The sequence below is a fragment of the Chiloscyllium punctatum genome, chromosome 36 (assembly GCF_047496795.1).
Source record: "Chiloscyllium punctatum isolate Juve2018m chromosome 36, sChiPun1.3, whole genome shotgun sequence".
Classification (NCBI taxonomy): Eukaryota; Metazoa; Chordata; class Chondrichthyes; order Orectolobiformes; family Hemiscylliidae; genus Chiloscyllium; species Chiloscyllium punctatum.
Genome location: NC_092774.1, coordinates 65,370,567 through 65,393,759, shown reverse-complemented (window position 1 = coordinate 65,393,759; position 23,193 = coordinate 65,370,567). Strand labels below are relative to the sequence as shown.

The 23,193-nt window shown below is 47.2% G+C and overlaps 1 non-coding gene across 1 annotated transcript; it reads left to right on the top strand.

Moving 5' to 3' along the window:
* The first annotated feature begins 10,873 nt into the window (after positions 1-10,873).
* trnae-cuc (transfer RNA glutamic acid (anticodon CUC)) lies at positions 10,874-10,945 on the top strand. Its single transcript has one exon. It is a non-coding gene; the product is annotated as a tRNA-Glu (tRNA).
* Positions 10,946-23,193: the final 12,248 nt, after the last annotated feature.

The window sequence follows — 23,193 nt, the reverse complement described above, 5'->3', positions numbered from 1 at the left end:
TAAATGGGGAGGAGTATACCTTGGGTCCACTCTTCCTTCATTTACATCAACCCAACCCCCATTCCCACCCCAGCAGTCCAACGGCACTTTCCCTTGCAACTGCCGAATGTGTGACACCAGCCCATTTACCTATTCCCTCCTCACCATCCAAGGGCCCAAACTTACCTTCCAGGTGAAAGGGCACTCTTCCTGCACTTCCAGTCTACTGCATTTGCTGCTCACAATGTGGTCTCATCCACATTGGGGAAAATGAAGCGTAAACTGGGTGACTCCTGCAGCGAACATCTACGTTCTGCCCGCAAAAAAGACCCTGAGCTTCCAGTTGCCTGCCAATTCCACAACCTACCCTGTTCCCTGGCCAATATCTCTGTCTCAGGTTTGCTATGGTGTTCCATCGAAGCTCAGCACCAGCAGAACGAAGAGCACCGAATATTACACTTGGGGGCCATACATCCTCCGGTCCCAACATCGAAAACAATAATTCTAGGGCCTGAAATCTATAGTGTCCTCGTTCCTTCCACACACACACCAAGCCTTGTAATCACATAGTCTGTCATTATACACTACCTATTCTTAGACACGAACAGTCTCCATTCACCTTCCCACGCGGATCGTCATCAACTCCCTTTTCTGACCAACAGTTCTTCCCTCGCTTTGGGCTCTGTCCTGATCTGTCATTTACTGCATCCGCCTTCCTCCCACGGTATTTCCTGCAGATAAACCAACGTTTTCCCGATCACCATCAGTTCTATAGAAGAGTCACCGGAAGCTACTGTGTTTTTTGTTTCTGATATACAGCATCCGCAGTTCTTTCAGCTTTTTATTGAGGTCGAGTTGGAAATTGTTTCGAGAGAAAGAAGGAGAGGGGGGAGAGACAGAACAGACATGAACTGTTGATCTCGGTTGTTCGTCATGACCTAAAATCATTGTTGTACGATCATTTCCCTGAAGTATGAATAGAGGGCACATGCCGTCCATGAGCTTGTGCCGCCACCGTAGCGCGTCTGACTCCACATCAGAAAGTTGCGTGTTCAAATCACGCCCAGCTCACTGATGTCAGCTTCTTACATTTCAAATCAAGAAAGGAGCACGTTCACCTCGGATAATTATTGAGCCAAGTCTTCCTTCCGGAAACTTTCAATCACACGTGAAGCTTTGCTGTCAGTTTGATTTGTGAACACTGTGTCAGGGAGGTGGTGAGCCCATTGGTTGGGTAAATGCTCAGCTCCCCCAGTTCACCACGGGATTTCAACAGAGCCGTCTCCCTCTGGGCAGCCGCTTCGTTCAGTTGGTGACAGCGCGGTGTGAATAACATAATATCGATGTGCTCACAACAAAATCCAAAGATTCCCAGCTTTATGTTTTAATCGTTCAGTAGAGTGAATGCGAGTTCAGATAGAAATGTTTCCCACCAACAGCATATCCTTTCCTCTCACTGGACTCAGTTAAAATTATATACTGGATTAATGGTGCTGGAAGAGCACAACAGTTCAGGCAGCATCCAACGAGCAGCGAAATCGAAGAATGCTTTATTCCTGGTGAAGGGCTTTTGCCCGAAACGTCGATTTCGCTGCTCGTTGGATGCTGCCTGAACTGCTGTGCTCTTCCAGCACCACTAATCCAGTATTTGCTTTCCAGCATCTACAGTCATTGTTTTTACTCAGTTAAAAATATCTTTATTCAACAGAAGGAGCGGAAACTACAGTCTGGCATCCTCTCCCCACATTAACGGTGAGCCTGAATTTTATAAACAGTGTCAGTAAAATCCAGTGGCAGACATTGATTTGGTTCAGTCGGTATTTTATCCAAGCGTAATTCACCGAGAGGATGCTGCTGTGTGAAACAGCGTGGGGAATTACTGCAGGGCCTCCTGCACATGGGACACACCGTAACTGATGTGTTTCACCTTCACCAGTTTATTCCTATCTCGGAGAAGAGAGGTTTGATGATTCGGATCATAGCAACCAGACAGAGAACAGGAGAAGAGCACTCAGACCTTCACAAGCTTGTCACCACAGCTGGGTCATCGTGGCCCGTATATCAGTATGGGATAGTAATCTGCATCTACTGACTGGAAGCAAAGCAAATTGGAGTGCTGGTGGGACTATCACACAGGAGAAAACGGCTTCGACCTATCAACTGGAGTGGTTCCCAATGCGCAACTCCGCTCACCTCAACTGAATAACTGTAAACAAATTACTCAGTGATTCAAAGGAATACTCGGTTTTGAATCTGCATTGTGGAATATACCTTCGAGAATGATGTCAAAACACCTTCATTGCTGTGATGAAGTATCCTGTTGGGCAGAATATATCCGTTGTCAAATTTCCTACGTTTTCTTGTTTCAACTCCGATTTCACTCAGAATCACAAAATGTGTGACAGCGCAGACTGAGGCCATGCAGCCCACCTTAGCTCTGCTGGTTCAACACAATATGTAAATAAGTGTCTCATTCTGTCGCCTTCTCCCTGTAAATCTGCATATTGTTACATTGAACATGCCCACCGAATTCCCTTTTGTGTCCATTGAATCTGCCTCTTTGTCACTGTCAGACAGCGACTTACTGACCCCACTCCCTGTGCGAAAACGCTCTACCTAATGTCACTTTTACTAATTTTCCTGATGACTTTCAATCTCTGCCAAATCGTTCTCGATCCTTTCAGGCCTGGGAGCATTTTCACTGCTTTATTTCCTCTGACTAAATCCCTCATGATGTGGAAAACTTCAATCAGACCAGCTTTCAGCCCTCTGTTCACCAACGTCAACTGCCCCAACTTTCCAATCTCCCTTCATTGCTGACATTCCTCATACACGGTAACATTCACTTCGATCTGTTCAGCGCCGTCTGCAATCACTTCACTTCCCCGATTCCTGAAGTATCACCCTCAGAATTGAGCGTAATACAGGTGGAGGATTCATTCAGACTAGGATTGCGCGGGCGAAAAATCTGCAATGCTTGTTCTCACTTTGAGCAAGTGTTTCCCTTCGCCGTGTTCTCTGCAATGGTACCTCTGTCCCATACCTAATTCAGGCAGTCCGATCTGATTTAACGAAGCGGCGTTTTGAGAAAACTAACCTGGCATTTTTGCTCAGGTCAATTTAAGAAATGAGGGTTTGCCTGGGATTGGAGCCCGGCACCTCCCACTCGCCTGTATAAGGTGGAAAACCCAAAGCTAGCATCACACCCCGAGACAAACGAGCCAAACATCATGCGCGCGCCCAGCTCCTGAAGCAGCTGAGACTTGTTCAGTACGAAATACATTGTACATTGCTCCCAGAATTACAAGCAGCAAAGAGTTTCAAGAACATCTGCTTCTCAATATGTCTCCCTGCTCCCAGGACGCAGCTGTTTGCCCCGTCTCCAGGGACCCGGCTCTCTCCACTGGTGGATAATTGAACCATTTCGTTTCTACTTACAAGCTGTGCTGGTGGAAGGCAGAGCCCATTCACTCTTCTGCTCTCTGTCACTATTACGTGAGGCAGGATAAGTCAGTTACAGTCATGCGTAGGAAATGGGCAAATTTGAACTTGATCCAAAGGTCTTGTTAACGGAGAGAAAGAAAGATGCTGTGCTGTCGGGACAGAGAGAAATGGACACCGGAGACTCTTCCCTCAGGTAAATTGGTATGACTGCATTTTTGTGCAGCCTGCTTGGTGTTCAGAATTTGTCTTGACACAGCAATCCTGCAGAAAGTCTTTTCTTTCACGGGCGTTGGTTTCTTTACTGCAGGAATGGACCAAACCAGCAAGTCATGTGTTACAACTTCACCGGTTCATTGCCATCTGAGAGAAGAGGTTTAAAACTTGAGTTCAGAACACACTGACAGAAAACTGGACAAGACAACTCAGAGCTCCAGAAGTGTGCAAGCGCAACTGTATACATTTGACTTGTGTATCGATGTGACATATTTAAATCAGATACCCGAAGTTTTGGGAAGCAGATGACAAGGCAAAGAACAGAACAGAGCGCCGTTATACGGGAAAGCTGCTAAAGACGACATTGAGTGAATAGGAGAAAATGGTTTCGCTTCTGGGTTATGATCCCTGCATGCACCCGCTGTGCCATTCTCCTGCACGGTAGCTTTTCCAGAGAATTATTCAGCTTTTCATCTGGCGTGTGACTTGCATGTTCGAGAATGACGTCAAAAGATCTTCCCTGCTGAAGTGTCATGTGCTGTTGTGCAGACATGTCGCAGATGTGCAAATATAAACTCAGAGAGTAATGTACATTGGAGACTCTGAGCCAGCTGAACTTGCTCAGTGTGAAATACATTCCACGTTGCTCCAAGAATTGCAAGCAGCAGTTTCTAGAACATCTGCTTGTCATTCTGTCCCGGGGCGCTGATGTTTGTCTCATCCCCAGCAACTGGGCTCTCTCCACTGGTGGATAATGAAACCAATTTGTTCCTACTTGCAAGCTGTTCTGGGAGCGGGGGTCGGGGGGGGGGGGGAGGAGGTGGAGGGAAGAGTCCATTCGCTCTTCTGCTCTCTATCACTCAATCCCTTGCGGTGAGAGGTATCAGTTACACTAATGCGTGTGAAGTGAGCTTCGATTGTGAACTTGTTCCAAAGGTCTGTTATCGGAGAGATAGAAAAATGCTGTGCTGGTGGGACAGAGGGACATGAACACCGAGGACTCTTCGCTCAGGTAAATTCACATTGTTGTGCAGCCTGCTTGGTGTTCAGAAATCGTCTTCACGCAGCAATCTTACGGAAAGTCTATTGCAAAGTGGGCGTCGCTTTCTTTGCTGCGACCACGCAGCAGTTAACATCTGAGCCCCAAGAGTCCCAGATGAAGAGAATCCGTGTGAAACCTTCACTCACTGAGAGTCATCCCCACGGCCCTGAGCTGAGGGACTGCAGGTGGCCCAACACGGAAGGGATGGTTTAAAATGAACGTTATTGCTCCCTCAGTCTGTCTGTCCCAGAGACAGGCATTGGGACGGCATAAACGCGTAGCAGCATTCTCCCGCTGACAGAGGCGTTCAGCCCATCGAGTCACGGCGACTGTCTGTCACTTGTCTCTCTTTGAGGTGATTCACAATCGGTGATATCTGTCCTAATAGTAAGGAATTGTATCTGAGTGGTGATACAGTTTCTGAAATGCTGATCGTCTTGTCATTCACGTCCGACCCGGCGTGGTGAATTACTGCAGGGAATGGATGAAACCGCAAGGTATGTGTTTCAACTTTATCAACTCATTGGCATCGCAGTGAAGTGGTTTTGCGAATCAGTTCATAGGAAACCGACTAAGAATAGACCACTCAGACCTCCACAAAACATGTTACTTGAACCGTGTGAGGTTCGCGAGTGTATCGGTTTGATGTAGGGCATTCAGACACTCAGGAAGTAGGTGCAATGGCAAGATACAGAAGAGAGCACAGCACCATTACAAAAGGAAGCTGCTCAAGGAGACATCGAGCAACAGCAGAGGATGGTTTCAATCCATCGACCGCTGGGTTACTCCCAGCACGATCCCGTTTTCCACAGGTCTCTTCAGCCTTTTGTCTGGCATGTGGCATGTACGTTCGAGACTGATTTCAAAAACCTCCACTGCTGTCGTGTAATATGCTGTTCCACAGACGTATGGAGACTGTGTAAATAGAAACTTGTTTTCTAAACTCCCACATTCTGTTGTTCGAAATGTGATTTCATTCTGAATCACAGCATGTGTCACAGCACAGACGGACGCCATGCGGCCCACCTTCGCTCTGCTGGTTCGACCCAGTAAGTAAACGTGGGTCTCTCTTCGTATCATTCGCTTGCCTTCTCCGTGTAATTCTGCATATTGTTACTTTAAGCATGACCACTGAATTCCCCTATGCAGCTATTGAATCTGCCTGTTTGTCAATGTCAGATAGGGATTTGCTGACCCTAACCACACCCTTCTGAATGTCACTTTTAGTTCTTTTCCTCATTACTTTAAAACTCTGCCGAATCATTACTGATCCTTTCAGGCGTGGGAGCATTTTAACTGCGTTACTTTCTCTGTCTGGATCCCGCATGGCTTGGAAAGCTTCAATCAGGCCAGATTTCAAACTTCTGTTCTCCGAGGAGAGCGATCCTAATTTTCCAATCTCCCCTCATCGCTGACATTCCTGAAACACGGCACCACTGACGTCAACGCAATATTCCATCATTTCACTCCCTTGCTTTCTGCTCAGTTTGTACTCCAAGCAGCCCAACCGAGTTTAGCGAAGGTGCTTTTTGAGAAAATTAACCGGACACTCTTGCACAAACCAGAAAATGCGGGCTCGTCAGAGATTTGAACCCTGGATTACTTGCAAGCCTCTGCAGTAGAAGACCCACATCAAGAATCATACCCAGAGACCAACCAGCAACACCAACACCACCCACAGCCACCTACTCTACCTCTTCAACCAGCTGAGTCTTGCTCAGTGTGAAATGCATTTGACATTGCTCTGAGAATTGCAAGCGGCAGAGTTTCCAGAACAGCTGCTTCTCATTCTGTCTCCCTGCTGCTGTTTCTCCCGTCTCCAGGAACCGGGTTCTCTCTACTGGCAGAAAGTTAAACCGTTTTGATTCTAAACTTTTCTCTAACACCGGAGTGACCAGTGACAAGCATTGCCCTCCTCAACATAGGATACAAAGAACAGGAGAAGACCCCGCAGACCTCCACGATGGTGTCATCTCAACTCTGCATACTGGGCCTATATATCAATGTGAAATATTTGTGTCGAAGTGTTTTGGGAAAGAGATGAGAAGGCGAGGTGCAGAACAGAGCGCCGTTATACGGGAAAGCTGCTAAAGACGACATTGACTGAACTGGAGAGAGGTTTCCCTTCTGGGTGATGCTCCCATCACGCACCCGCAGACATATCGCCGTTGTGCAAATATAAACTCTGTCCAAATTCCCACATTCTGTTTTTTCAAACTGTGATTTCGCTCAAAAGTACAAAATTTCAACACTCGCAACGTTCAAACTTGAACGAAGTTCTCATAGATATATTTAGCGAACACCTTGAAGAAATTCTTCCAAACTTACCTGGGGAATTTCGGTTTGAGTGCGCTTGAACTTTAAGTAAAAGGACGGGAAATTTGCCTCGAGGCTGTGTAATGTGGAAATGTGTTCCCCATGTAATCTGATAGTGGTTGGCCATCTCGAAGTTCCCGATGCAGGTTGCCCTGAACCACAAGGAGATTTCTTTCATAACCTGTTCCCAGGGGCTTCCAGCCGTACCGTGACGTCATAGGGCGAGCCCCCGCTGATGGAATGCAGCTGCTGTGACACAATCGTGATGCAGGCCCCGGAACATGAATACAAATTAGATCGTGAGTCACGTGGTACTATTCATTCAATGGAATGTTCTTTCAACTTCACGGATGTATATATGAGAGGAGGTAAATGGGCAGGGCTTACACCTCGGATCCGCTCTTCCTTCACTAGCAACACCCCACACCCACCTCCCATTGTCCCGAGGCACTTTCCGCTGGAACCGCCGAATGTGTAACACCTGCCCATTTACCTGCTCCATCCTGAATATCCAAAGACTCGAACATACCTTCCAGGTAAAGCAGCACTTTACCTGCACATTTGCCACAAACGAGTCTGCTGCATTCGTTGCTCACAGTGTCGTTTCCCCAACGTAGCATGAAGCATAGACTGGGTGACTGCTTCGCAGAACATCTCGGTTCTGCCCTCAAAAATAGACCTTGAGCTTCTGGTTGCCTGTCACTTTAACACGCCACCCTGTTCCCTGGCCAACCTTTCTGTCTCAGGCATGCAGCAGTGTTCCATCAAAGCTCAGCTCCAAATGTAAGACCAACGCCTCATTTTCCACTTGGAGATCCTATAGCCCTCCAGTCTTCAACATCGGTTCAATATTGTTTGGACCCGAGCTCCCCCATGCCCTTGACCCCTACCTCACCCACGCGAGGCCTTGTTATCACATAGTCTGCTGTTACACACGACTTATTCTTAGCCAGGAACAGTCTCCATTAACAGTTAGTCACTCTCCTGCACAGATCGTTATTCACTCCTTTCGCCCTCCAATATTCTCCCTGTGAACTGGTGGCAAAAAGAGCAATGTGGACTGATATCCCTGAGCCAGCTGTTTGTCCCAGCTCCAGGAACAGGGCTCTCTCCATTGGTGGATAATTAAACCATTTTTTTGTGTAAATATAAACTTTTCTAAATTCCCACCTTCCGTTGGTCGAACTGTGAGTTCGCTCTGAATCACAACACGTGTCACAGCGCATTTGGAAGCCCACCTTAGCTCTGCTGGTTCTTCACAGCAAGTAAATGAGAGTCTCTATTCGTATCATTCCCTTGCCTTCTCCCTGCAAATATCCACATTGTTACTTTGGACATGACCACCGAATTCCCTTTTGCGTTCTTGAATCTGCCTTTTGGCACGGTCAGACAGAGATTTACGGATCAGAACCACTCCCAGTGCGAAAATGTTCTTCCTAATGTCAGTTTTAGTTTTTTTTCTAAATGGCTTGAAATCTCTGCCAATTTTTTGGGAAATTGAAAGGATTCTCATTCCTGCACATGAGGCTGAATTGATTTAATTTCTAACGTAAAGGACTGCGGATGCTGAGAATCCGAGACAGACAGAGGAACTGCTGGAGAAACTCATCAGGTTTGGCAGTACCTGTGGGAGAAAACAGAGTTCTGAAATATTGTCTCTGATTCTCTTTCCACCGATGGTGCCTGACCTCCTGAGTTGCTCCTGCAATTCCTGGTTTTGTTTTTAAGTGAAAGTTCATTTCATCTTTCGGGATTAAACAACCAGACCCTCCATTTGCAGATATTTAACCCTTTCGAAACCTGTGAAGTGATTGGATTCAAACAAACCCAGCAATAATTTACTCTTTCTCAGCTCCACAGGCAGAGAGACCTGGTAAATGAAGCTGTCACTGTGGTTCTTTATTCGTGGGCCGAGTGGTTAATGCGACGGACTTTAAATCTATTGCAGTTTCCCCACGCAGGTGTGAACCCTGCCGAGTACAAAATGAGAAATGTCGTCAAAACGAAAGGGAGACTGTTCCCTGGTTTCTACTTTAAGATTCAAATCAGTGGAGGGTGAAAGATGTTTAACTCACATTCGGAATGGTCGGAAATCTGCAACCCACTGCCTGTCAGGGTGGTACAAGCAGATAACCACAGAGCTGCTTTTGAGGCGATGAGTCAAGTATTTGGAAATGAGACTAGAACAGTGAGGGGCGTGAAGTCGTGATCGAAATGAAGCAGGTACCTGAGGATTAATATGTTTTATTTGCCAGTGAAAGCTACAGCTTCACAAAGTTGGGATTATGGAAGGGAATCAGTGACGGTGATTATCTTTGGTTGTTCACCTTGTGAACGAACCAATTGCTGCGCGTGTCCATGTTAACGTCAGAACTCTGCAGCATGGTGGCGTGAGATACGCACAGGGCCGGGGCGCAATGGATGATGCATCTGACTCCACCTACCTGTTTGAAATGCAGCTCACAGCTTCTTCACACTCCCCAATTAATCTTTCTCATTGTCCTGAAGCCGGCATACGGTTTGAATTCCCGATCTGCGGGAATGAGAATCCTTTCACTGTCTCGCGTCAGTGACTGTCCCTGAGAACATCAGAGTCAAGTCACAGCGCTGTCAAAGGAGGGGAAGCTGAAATAGCCCCACACGCTGCTCACAGGCACATTTCACTTTCCCCAACACACCGCCCCAACCACTGCGGCTCTTGGGAGTGGAAAGGAACAAACACCAAAACCCAGTCTCATATTTGTGAATCTTCCGAAAATAAGGAAACTGTTCATCCCTTCGGGTCTTCCATCCTGGGCAGACAGCGTTGATTTTAAATGGCTGTCCAGTCAGTGTCGATTCTTTTTGGCTGAAAATATCTTCCTTATCTCATCCCAGCATTTCTTGCCACAGAGAACTGTGCGGCAGAGTTCATGTATATATTTCCTTGTATGGTATTTTGTAAATAACATTCGTTTGCTGGTTGTTTGTATCGGGTATTTCAGGTTCATGAGCCGCTGTTCAAGTGTGTTGGGAGGTTTGTGGGCTACCATGATGCTGAGAGGGTTGAGTTGTCTGGACATCATTTCACAGATGTTTTTAATGTAAGGTAATGTGTCCAGGGTTTCTGCAGACGTTGTGTCTGCTTGTGTCAATTTGTTGATGTGAAATCGGCACACTGGGTTTATTGGGTAGGCAAAAGTGAGGACTGGAGATGCTGGAAACCAGAGTTTAGATCAGAATGGTGCTGGAAAAGCACAATAGGTCAAGCATCTCTCGAGGAGCAGGAAAACCGACGTTTCGGGCAAAAGACCTTCATCAGGAATAGAGGCAGGACGCCTCTAGGGTGGAGAGATAAATTGGGGGGGGGGTGTGCTGGGGCGAAGGTAGCAAAAAGTAAAATATGTGAATGGTGGTGGGGATGGAGGTGACAGGTCAGAGAGGAGGGTAGAGCGGATAGGTGGGAAGGGAGCTTGGCAAGGAGGACAGGTCATGAGATCAGTGCTGAGCTGGAAGGTTGGATCTGAGGTAAGGTGGGGGAGGGGAAATGAGGAAACTGGTGAAGTCCACATTGATGCCCTGGGGTTGAAGTGTTCCGAGGCGGAAGATGAGGTGTTCTTCCTCCAGGCGTCGGGTGGGGAAGCAGCGGAGATGAAGGAGGCCCAGGACCTGCAGATTCTCGGCCGAGTGGGAGGGGGAGTTGAAATGTTGGGGCACATTGCGATGGGGTTGATAGTTGCGGGTGTCCTGGAGATGTGACTTGACTCTCCAGTCTCCCCAGTACTGGAGTGATCGCATCGGGAGCAATGGATACATAAAATTACATTGGTGGCTGTACCTGGGTTTGATTCCCGGGCCGCGAAACAATTTTCAGCAGAGATGCCAACATATGCTCGTGTCTCCCTGGTGGTCTAGTGGTTAGGATTCGGCGCTCTCACCGCCGCGGCCCGGGTTCGATTCCCGGTCGGGGAGCCCTTTTTTCATGTCCGGGTCACTACCCTGGTGTGTGGGTATGTGAGGTTCCAGTCACATTGACGTTTAAAACCTAACTTAGCAGACCGACCGCCTCCTCCTTGTTGTCGAGGCCATCAATATCCAAGTCCTGGTGAATCAAGCGACTGTCAGACTTCGATGTGATGCTTGGTCTGAGATTTCTGCCTCCAAATTCTTCTCTTGTAATATTCCTCTGGAAAGAGATTGCAAAGGTCATCGCTGTCAGTCCACAATCGAAAATCAAAACACACAATTCTAGTTTCTGTGGAACATTCTTTCCTCTCTTAATACCCAAGATCTTTGTGCTGATCTATATTTAAATGTATACAGCAGAGTAATGTGGTAGATTGCATACTCCATGAAGAGTTCACATGGACTCAAGTTGCTGAATGGACATCTATCGTGCGGTATTGACGTTCTTACTGAAGATATATAATATGCTGCGGTACAATATTACGAGCCCAGAACCAACTGCAAATCAGGCTTTTCGAGCCATAAACATTCCATCAAATATGTACCATATACCCCAGACTTATCTGTCTTATATTAACGCACGGTTGTCTTAGATTCCCAGAAGACTCGGATTTAAGTATCAAGTGTGAATTTTTATAAAAGAAGCCATGTTTTTGGACTCCTTCCATGACATACTGACTCTATTACTGGAAATACATCCATACTACACCGGGAGTCGTGGATCAATGACGTGAGGCTTATCTTTACCCGCTTATAATTTTCTGTTGCATAAATGTTTCGACGAATGCCAATATTTTTCACCAGCCACAGAGTCGGAGATGTAAAGCACAGAAACAGACCCTTCAATCTAAATTGTCCATGCCGACCGGATATGCAAAATTCATCTTGTCCCATTTGCCAGAACTTGGCCCATATCCCACTAAATCCTTCCTATTCATATACCCATCCAGATGCTGCCACCAGCCTCCACCACTTCCTCTGGCAGCTCATTCCATGCAAGCACAACCCTCTGCATGAAAAGGTTGACTGCAAGGTCCCTTTTAAATGTTTCCTCTCTCGCCCTCAACCTATGCCCTCTAGTTCTGCACTCACCCATCCCAGAGAAAAGACCAGTCTATTTACCCCAACCACGGCCGTCAAGTTTTTATAAACCTCTTTGAAAAAAATCACTCAGACTGCGATGCTCCTGGGAAAATAGCCCCATCCTAATCAGCCTCTCCCTGTGGTTTAAAACTCTTACCCTGGCAACATCCTTGTGAATCTTTTCTCAATCCTTTCAAGTTTCACAACATTGGAAGTCCCCTTCTCGTCTCGAACCTATTCCCTATTTTAGTTGACCTTTTCACCCTGGAGGGAAAAAAGCCTCTGACGATCATAGAATCCCTCCAGGGTGGAAACAGACGATTCAGTCCAACAAGTCAACACCGACCCTCCAAAGACTAACCCACAGGGACCCATTCCCCTACCCCTATTACTCTATATTTATCCCTAACTAATGCACCTACGTACACATCCCTCAACACTGGGGCAATTTATACACAGACAATCCAACTTAACCTGCCTATCCCTGGACACGATGGGTAATTTAGCATGGCTAATCCACTCGAACCTACACATTTTTGGAATGTAGGAGGAAGCCCTTGCAGACACGAGAGGTGGCGTGCAGGAAGAATGTGCAAACTCCACACAGTCACCCGAGACTGAAATCGAACTCGGGTGTCTGGCACTGTGTGGCATCAGTGCAAACCACTGAGCTACCCTGCCACCCCAGTCCAGCCAATCTGTGTCTCATCATTTTTTCGAGGTCTCCCCTCAGCCTCTGTCTTCCCAGAGAAAAGAAAATCAGGTTTATGCCACTTCTCCTCATAACTAGAGCCCTTCAGACCAGGCAATGTCCTGGTGAACCTTGTCTGTACCCTCTGCCAGAGCACCCACATCCTTCCGGTAGTGTGGCGACCAGAACTGAACATAGTATTCCGAATGTGGCCAGAATAAATAGCTGCAACATAACTCGCCAACTCTTACACTCAAGGAAGCGTGCTGTGTTTCTTCTTGACCACCGTACCGACCTGCTTTACCACTTCCACGGATCAATATGCCCAAATCCTTCTGTATGCCAGTGCTGCTATGAGTTCTGCCATTTATCATACAATTCTTACATTTCCTTCGTCTCTAGCTTTGGACTTCCTCTACCCTGGGAAATAGACACATAAAGTTGAGCAGCAAGACAAATTTCAACAGGAATAAAATGTCGAGCCACAGGGAAAATTAAAAATATGGCTCCAGCTTTTTTCTCCTATTGACATTTGGATGATTAAAACCTGTCAGTAACACCAGCACTCCCAGATCGTATTGCACATGCTTCGTGGAATCAGCTAGCACTGCACATGTGCTGCGGTGTCAGCAAAAGCACTGAGCATGCTCGTCACTGTCCATGGTAACGACCCCTGACTTTCTTGTGGAGGACCAATGGTGAGACCTGGAGGACTGGCAGAAGCCTGGTCCTCCTGCCAATCAGAGAGACCCCTTCGTCTGAATGCGGAAGGTAGGCCATGAGCTTCTGAACCTGCTGTTGCTCCTCTCTCTCGAAAGAAGATTGAACTTAGTTCCACACTGCAACATCTTTACTCTGTCCAACATCTGTGGGTACAGCACACTCTTTTCTCACCCACTTTTCCATTCATTTTTCATTCTGGGTTTCCATTGCTGTCTTGCATGAACTGAAGGGAAAGGGAATGAATCCAGGGAGGATACAGAATCTGGAAAAGTTGTTGCAGGGCTGTGTTTCAATTGGCAAACGCATGGCAAATGCAGTACCACAATGTAAAGTTATAGACTTTGCTTTGGAAAAAAATAAGCAGGAAGGAAGTGCATGGTTTAAATGTTCATATACTGGGATGTGGAGGAAGTGAGGACTGCAGATTCTGGAGATCAGCGTCAAGTGTGTTGCTGGAAAACACAACAGGTCAGGCAGCATCCGAGAATCAGGAAAGTCAACGTTTTTGGCACGAACTTTTCATCAGGAATGATGTGTGGATGTACAAGTTGACCTCAGTGTCCTTCTAGACCAGTCAATGCCAGTTGTCAGACAGGTCCAGCAAGCAATGAGCAAGGCGGTACATTAGCAAGAGGAGTTCAAAAATGGGGATGTCTCCTGCAGTTTTGGGCGGTGGGGGGTGGTCATTGAATATATTCAAGCCTGAGTTAATCTGAATTTTGAACAATAAAGAAGTGGATGGTTATGGGGAAAGCAAAAAAATGGTTTTGAGACCAGTATAGAACAGTTACAGAGTCATTCAGTACAGAAATAAACACTTCAGCCCAACTAGCCCAATGCGATGTTCTCATACTTAACCAATCCCACTTCCCAGCGTTTGGCTCATATCCCTCTGTCACAAAGCTATTTTCTAAAAGCTGGACCTTCTTCTCAAGGATACTATGTCCTTGGCTTCATTTAGAGAGGTTGTAAAACAGTCCTGGGTTCCAAAATGACTGGTTTAGTAGAGAGATTAAAAGTATATCGGGAGGCCTTTTTGTTTTTATGTAAACAGATAAGACTTTATATCAAAGCTTTTATGTTTTTGAAGTGACGTGCATAATAAAAGGGGAGGGGTCAGTTGTGAGAGCTGAAATCTTGTTTGAGTGAGTTCAGCAGTGGACTGTGTGGAGAAAAGCTGTTAAACCCTCTCTCCTTCCATCTTCCTAACTCTGACCTGTAAGCTTCTGTTTCAGTTTTACTCTCTGTTTAAGAGGTTTGTTTATTGGGACTGTTGTGTATATTTGGAACAGCATATTTAAGTCTCGTTTCGATAGACTGAGTTCTGTTGGTATTCTCTATTCTGTTCTTTGTGTTTTCTTCCACAATCTTGTGAATACACTTCTGTTTTAAAACCTGGCAGTCAACTACCTAACTTACTCTGGGTAATTTTCACTGTACACTTACCGAAACAAATAGCAAACTTACGGTCTGGGCTACCTGCTTAAGAATGTTTTGAGTGGGCTAGCCTAGACCATAACACCTCAGAACCTTTCCCATTTATGTCCTTATCCAAATTTAAACATTGTTACTGTGCCAGCATCCCACGCTTCCTCTGGACATTCATTCTACACACAAACAACTATTTGTGGAGAAAAAAGAATCATGTGCCTCATGACTTTTTAAAATCTTTCTCCATTCACCTTCATAGTATGCTTCCTAATCTTGAAAGCCCCGCTCTAAGGAAAGGACACCCATCATTCACTTCATCTATAGCCCCCATGATTTTTTCAATTTCAGGTCACCCCTCAACCTCCTATGCTCCGGTGAAAAAGATTCCAGCCTATCCATCTAGATGTAGGTATATTCGTATCCAGTTATGATCTGTTCAATGTTGGTGCAGGCTTGAAAGACCGAATAGCCTATTCCTACACCCAATTATCTCGCATTGTGTCCAGGACAGCAAGACACCATAAGAGATAGGAGTAGAAATCAGGCCATTCAGCCCATTGGTCTGCTCATACAATTTAATCATGACTGATAAGATTCTCAGCTGAAACATGTGTTGCTGGAAAAGCGCAGCAGGTGAGGCAGCATCCCAGGAGCAGGAGAATCGACGTTTCGGGCATGAGCCCTTCTTCAGGAATGAGGATAAGATAAAATGTAGGGAGGAGGGACGTGGGGGAGGGGCGTTAGAAATGCGATAGCTGGAAGGAGGTCAAGGTGAGGGTGATAGGACGGAGTGGGGGTGGGGGCGGAGATGTCAGGAAGAAGATTGCAGTTTAGGAAGGCGGTGCTGAGTTCGAGGGATTTGACTGAGGCAAGGTGGGGGAGGGGAAATGAGGAAACTGGAGAAATTGGAGTTCATCCCTTGTGGTTGGAGGGTTCCTAGGTGGAAGGTGAGGCGTCCTTCCTCCAACCGTGGTGTTGCTATGGTCTGGCGATGGAGGAGTCCAAGGACCTGAATATCCTTGGTGGAGTGGGAGGGGGAGTTGAAGTGTTGAGTCACGGGGTGGTTGGGTTTGTTGGTCCGGGTATCCCAGAGGTGTTCTCTGAAACGTTCCGCAAGTAGGCAGCCTGTCTCCCCAATATAGAGTAGGCCACATCGGGTGCAGCAGATGCAATAAATGATGTGTGTGGAGGTGCAGGTGAACTTGTGGCGGATATGGAAGGATCCCTTGCGACCTTGGAGGGAAGTAAGGGAGGAGATGTGGGCGCAAGTTTTGCATTTTTTGTGGTTGCAGGGGAAGATGCCGGGAGTGGAGGTTGGGTTGGTGGGAGGTGTGGATCTGACGAGGGAGTCACGGAGGGAGTAGTCTTTTCGGAACGCTGATAGGGGAGGGGAGGGAAATATATCCCTGGTGGTGGGGTCATTTGGAGGTGGCGGAAATGACGGCGGATGATACGCTGCATATGGAGAATGGTGGGGTGTAGGTGAGGACCAGTGGGGTTCTGTCCTGGTGGCGGTTTAAGGGGCGGGACTCAAGGGCAGAGGAGCAGGAAGTGGAGGAGATGCGGTGAAGGGCATCGTAAATCTCGTCTGGGGGACATTGCGGTCTTTGAAGAAGGAGGCCATCTGGGTGGTACGGTTTTGGAACTGGTCCTCCTGGGAGCACATGCGGCGGAGACGAAGGAATTGGGAATATGGGATGGCGTTTTTATAGGGGGCAGGGTGGGAGGAGGTGTAGTCTAGGTAGCTGTGGAAGTTGGTCAGTTTATAGTAAATGTCCGTGTTGATTCAGTCGCCCGATACTCTTCGCCGAACACTGATTACTTTCCATTTCAGTTTCATTATCAAAGTCTCTTTTGAATGCCATAATGAATGCCATTAATCTTACTGCAACACTCTCTCTTGCAGACCATTCCAAAGGTCAAAGATTTTCAATCATAAACGAAATAAGTTCTGGATCTCTCCCAAAACACAATTCATATGGATCTTCCTTCGAATCATTTGTAGTAAGTTCTTCACATGGACAAATTTGCAGCTTAGAGCATTTGTTCAAATTTAATATCATATTGGGTTGGCACAGTGCTTGGCATTGCTACCTCACTGCATTAGGGACCTCGGTTCAATTCCAACCACAGGTGAATGTCTGTGTGGAGTTTGAATGTTCTCCCTGTCTGCATGGGTTTCCTCCCACAGTCCAAAGATGTGCAGGTTAGGTGGGTCGAAATGGAAAGGTCTAGGAAGGGGAGGGAGGAGTCTGAGACGGTCCAGGTGAATTTGAGGTCGGGGTGGAGGGCTGCACGTTCCGAGGGTGAGAGGTTGGAGTGGGTGAGATGGGTGGAGAAGTTGAGGCGGTTAATGTCGCAGCGGCAATTGGCTATGAAGTGATCGAGGGCAGATAAGAGGCCAGCACGGGGTGTCGAGGTGGATGGGGTGGGTTGGAGGCGTTGGAAGCGGGAGAAGGAGTAGTCAGAGGGTGGGCGGGAATCCTGGTTGAAGAAGAAGGCGCGGAGGCAAGGGTGGCGGAAGAATTGTTCGATGTCACGCCGCAGGTTGAAGAGTAGTACTGGATATTGTCGTGATTGTAATTATGTCAGTCAGCTGAGTTCCCTTATTGGGGTGTTCCCCTACCATTGTTAACATTTCACATCGATAACGTTTAGATTCCCAATATCTGCAGGGTTCTTTCTCTACTTGAGTGATTCAGTGACTTTTTTAATGAATTGCTCCTGTGATATCTCATGAGAGGGTTTATGATATTAACAGTGCCATATAAATTGTTCTGGGTCACAGTGTGCCCAATTGAGAAAGAACTGACTATCCTTAAATATTTGTTTTTAAACAATGGACATAAATTAATGTTTGGAAAACACACAACTTGCATGTATTAAGATCAGAAATAGGAATGGGAGTAGGCGGTTGACTGTGGAGATGCTCTGTCTTTCTTCACCATCCATGGCAGAATTCTCTCTCCATACTTTTCCACGACTTCACTTGATGAATGGGCTATGCTCCTAGAGCTTGTGAGTTTTAAATAAACATGTTGAACTATAATTTGGCGTTGTGTGACTTATGACAAAAAAAATGATTGTGGATGTTATTACACATACTGGAGCAATGGGATTTCAACCTGGGACTCAGGGCTCAGAGGTAGGGACACTACCACTGCACCATAAAAAAGCCTGTCTGGTAAATGAATGGAAACACCTTCCTCCTCAACATAGGACACGACCATTGTTCCCTCCGAGTCCATTATATTAAATTGAGCCCATCTCCTGTTGAATGAATGAGTGAGAACACCTTCCTCCTGAACATGGGACGGTCATTCTGTGCTCCTCGAGCCCTTTGCAGTAAAGGGGCGGGGACAGTGAAGGGCCTGCGAACCTCTCCACCAATCCCAAAGCCTGAGGTCCGTGCGGACTAATCGGAGAGCGACATTCCGGGGGTAGGACCAATACTGTCCACAACCCGGTCGCCATTGGACAGGTGGAGTAAGGTGCGCTCTGATTGGAGGGAGCGTGGATGACGCACGTCACAGAAGGAGGAGACGAAAAGAAGAAGAAAAACAAAGATGGCGGCGCGAGGCTGCAGTTTTCTCATCGACTCAGCGGGCGGTTTCTGACGGAGGGAGGGGGGCAGACAGGCATCGTTTACCTCAGGAAATACCTTTAAAATACATTTCAAATTAAAGCCGGAACTTTTCAAACAAAAGTTGTGAAGAAAAGGAGACAGTCCCCGGTGGGGTTTATTGTTTATTTTTGTATAATTTCCGGGGCCCGGGAAGGGGGAGGTGACGGTTACCGGGTGAAGGAGAAAACAAATTAAAAATGTCGGCGGTGGAGGAGAGAGAGCCGGCGCCCGCGGCTTCTTCGGCGGCGGCCGGAGCCCAGGAGCTCAACAATCCCCCGGAGCTGGAGGAAGGTCCGAGAAGCCGGTCATGGTATTGGATCCGGGCGGGATAAAGGTCTAAACCAAAGTAAGAATAAGAGATGTCCACCTGCATTCAACAAGATATTGTATTGGTGTGTGAGAGAGGCCGCTCACGGGAGTCTGATCCCTGAAGCTTTACGACCTTGCCTGTACCCCTTTATGTTGTAAATATATTTATTAATATCAGTATAATAAAAAGATAAAAACACAAATCACAATACAACTACTGTCCATTAACTACTAACCTACCCTATAATACAAAACAAACCCGAACACTGTGCAAAGCAACACCAATAAATATATATATATAAATAATAGAGCTAAAAAAACTAAACAATACAGAACAGCTATGCTCGGCGCAATGCTCCCAAATAAAGGAACTGGAGCATTGTATATATAGCCGTATTAACTCAGGAGACCTCCTCCAGGGCCCAGGGTGACAAACCTAACCATCTTGGTTAAACAAATACCCTAGTTAAGATAACTGACAAATCTATATCCAAATAACTCAAGTAGGGCTGTCATGTCTTATAACAATGGTCCTCGGATTCTGGATTAGTGGTGCTGGAAGAGCACAGCAGTTCAGGCAGTATCCAAGGAGCTTCGAAATCGACGTTTCGGGCAAAAGCCCTTCATCAGGAATAAAGGCAGTGAGCCTAAAGCGTGGAGAGATAAGCTAGAGGAGGGTGGGGTGGGGAGAAAGTAGCATCGAGTACAATGGGTGAGTGGGGAGGAGATGAAGGTGATAGGTCAGGGAGGAGAGGGTGGAGTAGATAGGTGGAAAAAGAGATAGGCAGGTAGGACCATTCCGGACAAGTCATGGAAACAGTGCTGAGCTTTAAGTTTAGAACTAGGGTGAGGTGGGGAAGGCGAAATGAGGAAACTGGTGAAATCTACATTGGTGCCCCGGGGTTGAAGTGTTCTGAGGCGGAAGATGAGGCGTTCTTCCTCCAGGCGTCTGGTGGTGAGGGAGCGGCGGTGAAGGAGGCCCAGGACCTCCATGTCCTCGGCAGAGTGGGAGGGGGAATTGAAATGTTGGGCCACGGGGCAGTGTGGTTGATTGGTGCAGGTGTCCCGGAGATGTTTCCTAAAGTGCTCTGCTAAAGTGCCCAGTCTCCCCAATGTAGAGGAGACTGCAAGGGGAGCAACGGATGCAATAAATGATAATAGTGGATGTGCAGGTAAAATGTTGATGGATGTGGAAGGCTCCTTTAGGGCCTTGGATAGAGGTGAGGGAGGAGGTGTGGGCGCAGGTTTTACAGTTCCTGCGGTGGCAGGGGAAAGTGCCAGGATGGGAGGGCGGATTGTAGGGGGTCGTGGACCTGACTTGGTAGTCACGGAGGGAAAGGTCTTTGCCGAAGGCAGAAAGGGGTGGGGAGAGAAATATATCCCTGGTGGTGGGGTCTGGAGGTGGCGGAAATGTCGGTGGATGAGTTGGTTTATGCGAAGGTTGGTAGGGTGGTAGGTGAGCACCAGGGGCGTTCTGTCCTTGTTACGTTTGGAGGGGTGGGGGTCTGAGGGCGGAGATGCGGGAGGTGGACGAGATGCGTTGCAGGGCACCTGTAACCACGTGGGAAGGGAAATTGCGGTCTCTAAAGAAGGAGGCCATCTGGTGTGTTCTGTGGTGGAACTGGTCCTCCTGGGACCAGATCCGGTGGAGGCGGAGGAATTGGGAGTACGGGCTGGCATTTTTGCAAGAGGTAGGGTGGGAAGAGGTATAATCCAGGTAGCTGTGGGAGTCAGTGGGTTTGTAAATAATGTCAGTGTCAAGTCGGTCGTCATTAATGGAGATGGAGAGGTCCAGGAAGGGGAGGGAGGTGTCAGAGCTGGTCCAGGTAAATTTAAGGACAGTGTGGAATGTGTTCATGAAGTTGTTGAATTGATCAACCGCCTCACGGGAGCAGGAGGTGGCGCCAATGTAGTCATCAATATAGGGGAGGAAGAGGTGGAGAGTGGTGTCGGTGGAATTAAGGAAGATCAACTGTTCTACGTAGCTAACAATGAGACAGGCATAGCTTGGGCCCATACGTGTGCCCATGGCTATCCCAGCACACTACTGCTGCGCCACTCTGCACCCACGCGCCGAGTGCTATCCACAGGTCCCTTCGAGACTGATGTTGAAGATCTCCACCGCTGTCGTATCATATGCTGTTGCGCAGACGTATGGAGGCTGTGTAAATATAAACTTGTTTTCTAAACTCCCACATTCTGTTGGTTGAACTGTTATTTCATTCTGAATCACAACATGTTAAACAACGCAGACAGAGGCCATGCGGGCCACCTCGCTCTGCTGGTTCGACACAGTAAGTAAACATGTGTCTCTTGCCTTCTCCATGTAATTCTACACATTGTTACTTTAAACATGACCACCGAATTCCCGTTTGCGTCCAATGAATCTGCCTCTTTGTCAGTGTCAGTTCGGGATTTACTGACACCAACTACTCCCTGAACGAAAGCATTCTTCCTAATGTCACTTTTGGTTATTTTCCTCATGATTTTAATACTATGCCAACCCTTTCAGGCGTGGGAGCATTTTGACTACATTACTTTCTCTGTCAAGACTTCGCATGACTTGGAAAACTTCAATCAGGCCAGAATTCAAACTTCTGTTCTCCGAGGAGAGGTGTCCTAATTTTCCAATATTGCTTCATTGCTGACCTTCCTTAAACACGGCACCACTCACGTCAATGCTATATTCCATCATTTCACTTCCTTGCTTTCTGCCCAATTCGTACTCCAAGCAGGTAAAGTCAATGACTGCAGAAGCTGGAAACCAGATTCTGGAGTAGTGGTGCTGGAAAAACACAGCAGTTCAGGCAGCATCCGAGGAGTAGTGAAATTAACGTTTCGGGCAAAAGCACCGACTTTAGCGAATATGCTTTTTGAGAAAGTTAACCGGGCACTCTTGCACAAGCCAGAAAATCTGGGCTCGTCCGGGATTTCGCGCAAGTCTTCGTAGTAGAAGACCCAACGCGAAAATCATACCCCGAGACCAACGAGCCACACTGAGATCACACAAGCAGCCCCGCTCCACCTCTTTAACCAGCTGAGTCTTGCTCAGTGTGAAATACACTTGCCATTGCTCTGAAAATTGCAAGTGGCGAAGAGTTTCCAGAACAATTGCTTCTCATTCTGTCACCCTGCTGCCGTTTGTCCTGGACCCAGGTACCGGACCCTCTCTACCAGCAGAAAATTAAACCGTTTTGTTTATAAACCTTTCTCTGACACCGGAGTGGCCCATGACAAGCATTGCCCTCCTCAACATAGGGTACAGAGAACAACAGAAGACCATTCAGACCTCCACGAGTGTGTCATCTCAATTGTGCATACTGGGCCTGTGTATCAATGTGAAATATTTATGTCGAAGTTTTTTTGGGAAAGAGATGAGAAGGCGAGATGCAGAACAGAGCGCCGTTATACGGGAAAGCTGCTAAAGACGACATTGACTGAATAGGAGAGATGGTTTCCCTTTTGGGTGATGCTCCCATCATGCACCTACAGACATATCGCCGTCGTGCAAATATAAACTCTGTCCAAATTCCCACATTCTGTTTTTTCGAACTGTGAATTCACTCAAAAGCACAAAATTTCAACACTAGCAAAATTCAAACTTTAACAAAGTGCTCATAGATATATTTAGCGAACATCTGGAAGAAATTCGTCCAAACTGAGCTGGCGAATTTCGGTCTGAGGGCTTTTGAACTTTAAGTAGAAGGAAGGTAAGTTTGCCTCGAGGCTGCGTAATGTGGAGATGTGTTCCCCATGTTAACTGATAGTGGTTGTCCATCCCAATGCTTCCCGATGCAGGGTTGCCCTGAACCACAGGGAGGTTTCTTTGATAAACAGTCCCGGGGGCTTCCAGCCGTACCGTGACGTCATAGGGCGGGCTCCCAGTGATGGCCTGCAGCTGCTGTGACGCAATAATGATACTGGCCCCGGAACATGAATATGAATTAGTTCATGAGCCACGTGGTACTGAATCATTCCATGGAATGTTCTTCCAACTTCACGGATTTATATATGAGAGGAGGTAAGTCGGCAGGGCTTACACCTCGGGTCCACTCTTCCTTCACTCGCAACACCCCACACCCACCTCCCATTGTCCCAAGGCACTTTCCGCTGGAACCGCCGAATGTGTAACACCTGCCCATTTCCCTGCACATTTGCAAAAACCTAGTCTACTGCATTCGTTGCTCATAGTGTGGTTTCCCCAAAGTAGCATGAAGCATAAACTGGGTGACTGCTTCGCAGAACATTTTGGTTCTGCCCGCAAAAAAAGGTCTTGAGCATCTGGTTGCCTGTCACTTTAACACGCCACCCTGTTCCCTGGCCAACATCTCTGTGTCAGGCATGTAACAGTGTTCCATGAAAGCGAAGCTCCAGATTGAAGGGCAACGCCTC